We start from the raw sequence: 8825 nt of genomic DNA on the forward strand, positions 1-8825 counted from the left end.
GCCTTACCTTTGGAAGGGTTGGCGTGAAGGGATGGGACCCCGGGAGTTAAACTCGCTTCCATGTTTGGTGAATTTAACAAACTCGGATGTACCCTTCGTTGCCAGGAGTGTTCGATTGGGTAGATGGAGCGTGAATCCCCATAGGGTTGTGTCCATATGTAGAACACATATGGGTTTCAGAAAAAAGGAAAAAACTCAATTAGGAAGTAAAATCGAGCAAACAGTACTAGAAACTAGTTGAAACAAGAAGGTAGATTTCTGGCTCGGTATTGGAAGAATTCAGCGCGAGAAAATAGCATCTGTCACCAGACAATGGAATTGTCGCCAGACGACAATAATTGTCGCCAGGCGTCAAAGCCATAGTTTGGCGATGGCGCTGTTTTCTCAGCGCTAATTCCTACATGCCTCGGTAGCAATCTGTTCTTGAATTTTCCAGTTTTTCGCAACGTTATTTCGATCTTAGTTGTGAAAGATATTTCCCTAATTTCCTACGTGTAAAAATCCTATGTTTTTAACGCATTTCGGATGGTCTTTCTAATGCGGACCTATTTATGCATATGCCACAATGTTAATCAAAATTACGCACATGAAATACTTAGAACTTTTCGAGTCTCATCCACTCATTCTAAATCATTGCCAAAATAAATTTTAGGATTTAAAATAAAAATCTATCCCCAGTGGAGAAGCCAAAAAACTGTAGGGAATATTTCAAGCATCCCACACTTGAGCCCCACTGTGATCATACACTTAAGCATGGTGGCGTCCAAAGGGAAGGAAGCTAGAGAAAAAGAGTCGCCAACAAGTTTTAGGAACTTGTAAACCGTTCACAGGGTGAAGGTTACACCCCTTAATGATCCATGAGATCGCTAACTCCATAGTGGTCTGGAACCATGATTGGATATTCGGGGATGAAGGTACAAATCTAACCTAAAAGAGACTGAACCTGCCCTAAAAATAGGCCTCTACTTTAATCTTCTCATATTCATGTGCGCTTTCTGACTAATATACAATCAATAGATTAACCCTAAACATGTTTAATCTATGTTGGTTGAATATTAATGCACAAACAAATCTATTATTGGCGATCACTTGAATTATAATCATATTAGCCTAAACAAGATTATTAATTATCTTATTAAGCGTGATTACAAGTACAAATTCCCTTTAATCCTGCAAGAGAGGGCGTGATCAAGCAATAACAAATAATAATACATATATATCAAGCAACATAATAATAACAATCATCATCAAAATAATAATCTCAATAAAGTATAATAATATTAGCAAGATCCTAGGCATGATACTAACAAGATTAATAACAAATCCTAGCATGTCACTAAACAATAAAGATCAAAGCTTTATTCCTAACATGATACTAACACGATATTTAGAAAAGAAATAGGAAGAATCATAAACATACATAATATCAGAAATATTAGTTAACCCTAAACATGATACTAGGAAGCAATAAAACATCCTAACATGATACTAGGAATTAACAAAATAATCTAAGCATGATTTCTATATCAAAATATCAACAAAGTAATTAAATTACTTACTTCGATGCCTCGTATCTCTTTCTAATAACAAAATACACGCGTTAGTAACTTCAAGGAAAATAATAAACAATTCAATTAAGTAATTGAAATAGAGATTAGGGACGAAACCCTCAGAAATTATCAACTTTTCACGTCTAGGGCGAAGGCAACTTCGAACTTGGCTAGGTGTGTCTAGAACTAATGAATGTGGAATTTTGTAAAAGGGGAAGGTTTAGAAAAAGAATAGAGAGAGAGAAAGCTTCTAGCTTTAGAGAGAGATGGTTGTTGATTGTGAATTGTTGATGATTGTTGATGAATGAAAACGGAGGTCTAGGACCCTATTTATAAAAAAAATAGTCCGAAACAAATCAAGTCCTATTCGAAATAAAACTGGCATCTATCGCCAGGCGACAGACATCAGCGCCAGGCGACAAGATTAGCGCCAGGCGACAGACTCTATCGTTTGGCGCTAATTAAAGATAAAACACGTTTGTACGCGGAATCCTCTTCTTAATATGATTAAGCAGCAAATTCCGTGTTTATCAAATTAAAATCAGGTTTATCATAAAACACTTATTTTATTCCAAATATAATTACTAATCCTAATTCCATTAGAATTTAAAAGAACCTTCTAAATATTCTAGAAGATTAAAATCAATCCTAATAACTTTAGGAATAATAATTAATAGGCCCTCCTCTAGATCATTGGGCCGCACATAAAATTCATTTCGAGCCCAATTTAGTATTTAGGCCATAACTTCCTCATTATTCATCGGAATTGGGCTTATAATATATCGCTGGAAAGCTCTTTTCGAGCCCAATCCAACTACACTATTATTGGACCCTATATCATGGACTAAACTAAATTGGACTAGCTATTTTCATAAATAGAGTAAAAAAGAAATGTTTTTAAAAACAGAAAGAGAGATATCTTAATAAAAACATCCACATCACTAGACTTTCCACACTTTCACTTTGTTCGATAATCAAATGACGTGAAAGGTATTCATTACTGGGTTCGGTTTTGGGGAGACACATTTGGGTGTCTACAATAGCGATTTACCCCTAATCACTATCATAATGAACCACTGCATATCACTCTTTGACACGGTTCAAGTTATATTAATCACATATTGGTTGACACCAGATTTGATGTTAATCTCTATTCCCAAGAATACTTGTACGAGCTAGGGTACAATGATTTACATATCACTTACCGCTCCATTCTTCTCAGAGGTTTTGACCAATTGCCAAGGGAAGTGACGGGGTCTATAGTCTTACCTTTGGTACATGAGAATGTTCTGTTTAGCATAGAGTTTATGGTAGTGGATTTTCGACTCTCATGCAACTTGTTACTAGGGAGACCTTGGCTGCACGGGTGTAAAGCAGCCTCATCTAGCTTACATCAAAAGTTGAGAATGAGAGCATCATGGGGCATCATCACTATATGTGGTGACTATAGCAGGGGAGCCTATGAAGGTGAAAGCTCGTCGCAGTATGGCGGTTGGATAAACACCGTAAGCACAACGGGTCATTACATAGAAAATAATGAAGCTGTTGAAATAAGGCGCCCACCCTTTGCAAAAAGAACAATATATTTTCCTATTCCGGAGAATGAACGGGACAAGCCAAATTGGATGCCCAATAAGACAAAGGCCGATGATATCCGAAGGAGGTTTAATTGGCTTTACGACAAAGATATAGCAGTTCCTTGTGAGGGGGTTGAAACATCTACAAATAAAGTGGCATCTCTTCGAGAAATCATGGAACCCTACATCTTCCTCGACAACATCGACCTTTTTACAACAGAATCGTGAATGGTAGTATGTAAAGCATGGGCATCATGGATCTTGGACAAAGAAGATAACCTTTTCTATGTTACCAAACGGAAAGCTGCTTGGGAGAAGCGACTTTTGACCGAGAAAATAGATGCATGGTAGTGACCTTAGTTACATTTTCATTAAAGTTATCTTTGTCAAAGTTTTTTTTTTTGTGAAGTACGAGCGACTTGATCCCTGAGAAAAAATGAAATTAAAAAAAAAATGAAAAAAAAAATCTTGTAACAGGGTACGTAGGCAGCTCGCTCTGAGTGTAGTCACAAAAAAAATTAAAAAATTTGGTTTCCTTTTTTATGTCGAACTACTATAGGCCTGATTTCCTGAATCACATTACACTCGGCACATTTCCGCACTCAGGAATACGTAGGCAGCCTTTGCAGGTTTCATTTATTTATTTTTTTTTTTAACTTTCCTTCATGAGGTGGAAAATAAACAGAAAAGAACATTAATTCATATCTATATAGTGATACAACCATAATAATGAACTAAAATACATAATACAAAGGTCAAAAAGGCCCTAACTGAATCTCAGGAGACGTGTGCTCGACGGTGCAAGATACGCGTTTCTTAACTCTCTTATCTGTTTAACTAACATTGTTTACAGGTATCGGCGTTATAAGAATGATTTGGAATCGCAGAACGTTTTGAATCATTCTCCGTCCCTATCGCTACTTTGACTCTCGTTTTTCGAAACATAAGTTTCTTCAAACTCAGTCAAAGTGGGGGCTTTTGTAGACACCCATTTGTGTCTCCCCAAAACCAAACCCAGTGATGAATTCCTTTCACGTCGAACCATAATCGAATGAGGTGAAAGTGTGAAAAGTCAAGTGTTGCGGTTTAGTTTTATTAAAATTCTCTTCTCTCTGTTTTTGAAAATAACTCTATTTATTTGAAAATAGCCAAACCAGTTTAGTTTGGTCCATGATTAAGGTCCAATAATGGTGTAGTTGGATGGAGCTTGAAAAGACCTTTCCAACGATATATTATAAGCCCGATTCCGATGAATAATGAGGAAGTTATGGCCAATATACTAAACTGGGCCCGGTTAATTGTTTAAATACGGCCCAATGATCTAGAGGAGGGCCTGATGTTAATTATTATTCCTAAAATTATTAGGATTAATTATAATTTTCTGGAAGTTTCTAGAAGATTCTTTTTTATTTTAATATTATTAGATTTAATAATTAATTATTTTAAAATAGACTTTTATTTGGAGTAAAATATTATTTTGTTATCTTAAAAATACGTATTTTATCTTCTGTACGGATTCCGTAGATCAAGTTGATTAAAGATCGGATTCCGCGTGAAGAAAACGCGCTAATACAGGTTGTCGCCAAACGACAAGTCTGTCGCCGCGCGACAGACCCTGTCGCGTCGCGACAGAGTCGATTCCTGGCGACAGCGTGTAGTTTTATTCCTTATCAAATTCTATGTTCTTCTGGACTATTTTTCTTATAAATAGGGTCCGAATTCCTGTTTTCAGCATCAACAATTCTCTTTCAACTTTTATCAACTCTCATCATCAATTCTCATCAACTCTCATCATCAATTCTCATCAACTCTCATCTATTCTCCCAATCAATTCTCTCTATTCTCTCATCAAGAATTACTTAATTCTTAATCTCTCTCTCTCTCTCTTTCTAAACTACCTTTTTACAAAACACAATTCCGCATTCACAAGATCTTTAATCACTTAGCCAAGTTCGAAGTTGCCTTCGCCCTAGACGTGAAAGGTTTATATTTTCTGAGGGTTTGGTCCAAAACTAGTCAACACTTTATTTAATTTGATTTTAATTTAATTCTTTAGTTACTCTTTATTATTTTCATTGAAGTTTACTAACTTGTGTATTTTGTTATTAGAAAGAGGTACGAGGCTTCAAAGTAAGTAGATTAGCTTACTTCCTATTTCTTTCACAATGTAGATTGCATGCTTATTATTGTTTATGATTCCTAGTATCATGTTAGGATGCTTTTAATGCTTTCTAGTATCATGTTAGGATGTTATTTTATATTTCTAATATCATATTATCATGTTAGTGCCATGTTAGGTTTAAAGCTTTGATCTTTATTGTTTAGTGACATGCTAGGATTTGTTATTAATCTTGTTAGTATCATGCCTAGGATCTTGCTATTATTATTAAGCTTTATTATGCCTTATCATGTTATTATCATCGTTATTATTATTTATTTATTTATTTATTATGTTGCTTGATATTATTTATGTTTTATTGTTATTGCTTGATCACACCTTTTATGTTTGTTAAAGGGAATTTGTACTTGAAATCACGCTTAATAAGATAATTATTAATTTGGTTTAGGCTAATGTGATTTTAATTCAAGTGATCGCCAATAATAGTTTATTTGTGCATTAATCTCAACCAACATAGATTAAACAGGGTAGGTTCAATATAATGTTTGTATTTTATTCGAAAAGCGCACATGAATACGAGTAGAACAAAGTAGAGGCCTATTTTATAGGGCGGGTCCTTTCTTTTGTAGATTGGATTCGTACCCTCATCCCCGGACCCTGTTTGGTTCAAGACCTTATGGAGTAGTTGATGGTCCTTTTGGATTGTCTTTTGGGTTTACAAGTTCCTAAAACTTGTTGGCGACTCTTTTTGCTCTTTTTCTTTCCCTTTGGAACGCCACCATACTTTAGTGTATGATCACAGTGGGGTTCAAGTTTGGGATCATGATGCTTGAAATATTCCCTACAGTTTTTGGCGACTCCACTGGGGAGGATTTCTATTTATATTCCTGAAATTTATTTAATTTTGGCAATTATTTAGAATGAGCGGATGAGACTCGAAAAATTCTAAGTATTTCATGTGCGTGATTTGATTAACATTATTGTCATATGCATTAAAAGGTCCTCATGGGAGCACCCCATGAGTCAATCCATAGGAATTTTACACGTAGGAAATTTGAGAAATATCTTTCATGACTAGAATCGAAAAGATGATGCGAAATCTGGAAAATTCGAAGAACACAGAAACTTGCCAAGGCATGTAGGAACTAGCGTCTAGAAAACAGGGCTTGTCGCCCGTAAAAAGTTTCTGTCGCCAGGCGACAGTTCTGTCGCTTGGCGAAAGAAGCTTTTTTGCGGCGACAGTCCCTGTAGTCTGGCGCCAAGTTCTTCCAATACCGAGCCAGGGGTCTGCCTTCTTGCTTTGACCATTTCTAGCATTGTTGGCTTGATTTTGCTTATTGATTGAGTCATTTTCTCACTTTTCTGAACCCATATGTGTTCTACATATGGATATAACCCTCTGGGGGTTCCTGCTTCACCTGCCCAATGGAATATCCCACTGTCATGTGCAAAGTTCAAATTTGGGTACGTGCAAAGTTTGTGAATCCACCAAACCATGGAGTCGAGTTCGATTTCATCACGAACTCGCGGAATCCTGTCCATTCGCTCCAACCCTCACGGTAGGCTTGTGTGCAATGCATATGGATTCATAACCATGGACCTTTTTTACTTAACCCATATCCTTGAACTTTAGAGAACTAAAGCCATGGTTAGGTTGCAAACTCATTGCATCATATTGTGACTATGTGAACTACTTGTGCATCCTTGCTTGTACATACTATATATGTGTTAACCGTTTGTTTGACTTGTGATTAAGACTAAATAAACTAACCAATGACTAAAGGACTTTGTAATTAATTAATTAATTAATTTGAACTAATAAAAAAAGCCTAAAATCGAGTCATAGTTCCTTTAAGTCAACCCGGATTTTTATTCCCGTATACTGCACATGCGTCAACTTGTTTTGGTCATAGCCGGAGTTCTAGGAAGAACCACGAGTCGTACAACCTATAGATCTGTAGCCCCGAGTTTTATCTTTAATTTGGTGTTGGTTTCGTCCCAATCAGAGTCACAGATTAAAAGTTATGACTAAAATACCACAGCATGTCCAGTCTAATGCATATACGTGAAGTCTTAATTTAGTCTGTGCTTAAGTCTAGTCACATAGTCTAGCCACATGGTCATGACACAAGTCTTAACATGTCACCTACACTCATTAGTCTTAGCACACACATAACATGTTTGTCACACTATGACCATGTCTTAGGTTCATGCATGAGTCGTTTTTCCGTCATTTAAGTTGGGGGTCCATTCTATTCCTAATTCTTCCATATTTATCCATCTACATCATCTTCCCACTCTCCACATACTTTCTCCACACATATAATTCCCTTCATTCTTTCATGATCTCTTCCCATCTATGCATGTTGAATCGAGTTCGAGTCATGTGATTGACAATAATAATAATAAAAAAAGGAGTAATGATGAGACAAAACACAAGGCAAGCTTCTTACTAAGATTTCATGCTTTCTTCTTCTTTTTTCAAACCTTTCCCCAATAAGTCTAGCATAGGCACCCTTTGTCTACCTTAGATTTATTACATAGGTTTTTTTTTATTATTTTGTTCCCCTTTAATAAAATGAGTGTTTCTTCCTTCACATACGATCATTGCATTGCTTTATTAAAAAAAAAAAAAACATGCCGAATTAAGCACAAGGTATACCAATGATTTGAGGCATCCCTTGTAGCCATGTCATATCATCTTCACCCTTCAAATATATAATCCTTTTCTTGATAAACCACTTTGAGCCTCGTCTAACGATAGACCTTTCATTTTTTCAACTCACATCTACTAACCTTGGGATGGGATGGTGTGTAACTTATGCAAGTTTCAATTTACAAAAGCTTGAGTGATAAAAATAAAAAAAAATATAATAAAAGTGTACAAAAGGGGAAGCGTTCCAATGACTATGATATGAAAATATCTTTGATAAGAACATGTCTCAGATTGCGTTTCTTATCGAGTGCTCGATACCGTGCCTGAGAAACATGAATGCCAAGTGAGTGATAGACCGCATGATCGAGATTGCCCACACTTATAAAAAAAATGCGAATATGAAAAATGCAAAAGCAAAACAAAGAAGAGCAAAAACAAAAAAAGAAAAAAAGCTCAAAATTGAGAAAACTTAAGCATAAAAAATACAAAGATTCAAAAGCAAGGTTGCATACCTTGGGGGCTTATCTAGGGTCTTGAGCCTTTATCCCCTTCTTCTCTAACCTTTAGCCTAACCACGTTACAACCCTTAAAAAGACCTTTTTTGAGGTATACACACACTTGTGCGAGGTTCGGCTAGAGCTACGTTTGGCCTGATTCCTAACGGATACGTAGGCAACCTCATATTGAGGTGCGGCCATAATAAAAATGCATTCATTTTCACATTCACACACTTACACCATGATCATGTCAAGGGATCTCCAATGCTCATCCCTATTCACTTAGAGCTAGACTTGGGGGCTTGATCCTTACATCATTAGCCTACCTAGCCTAAGAGTCATCATTATTTGACTCTTATCAAATAATACTTATCCATACACTTAGCCTTTACAGCCTAACTTTAGTGTCACTTTCACACACATCAC

The sequence above is a fragment of the Chenopodium album genome, chromosome 14 (assembly GCF_948465745.1).
Source record: "Chenopodium album chromosome 14, dcCheAlbu1.1, whole genome shotgun sequence".
In the NCBI taxonomy this organism is placed as follows: domain Eukaryota; kingdom Viridiplantae; phylum Streptophyta; class Magnoliopsida; order Caryophyllales; family Amaranthaceae; genus Chenopodium; species Chenopodium album.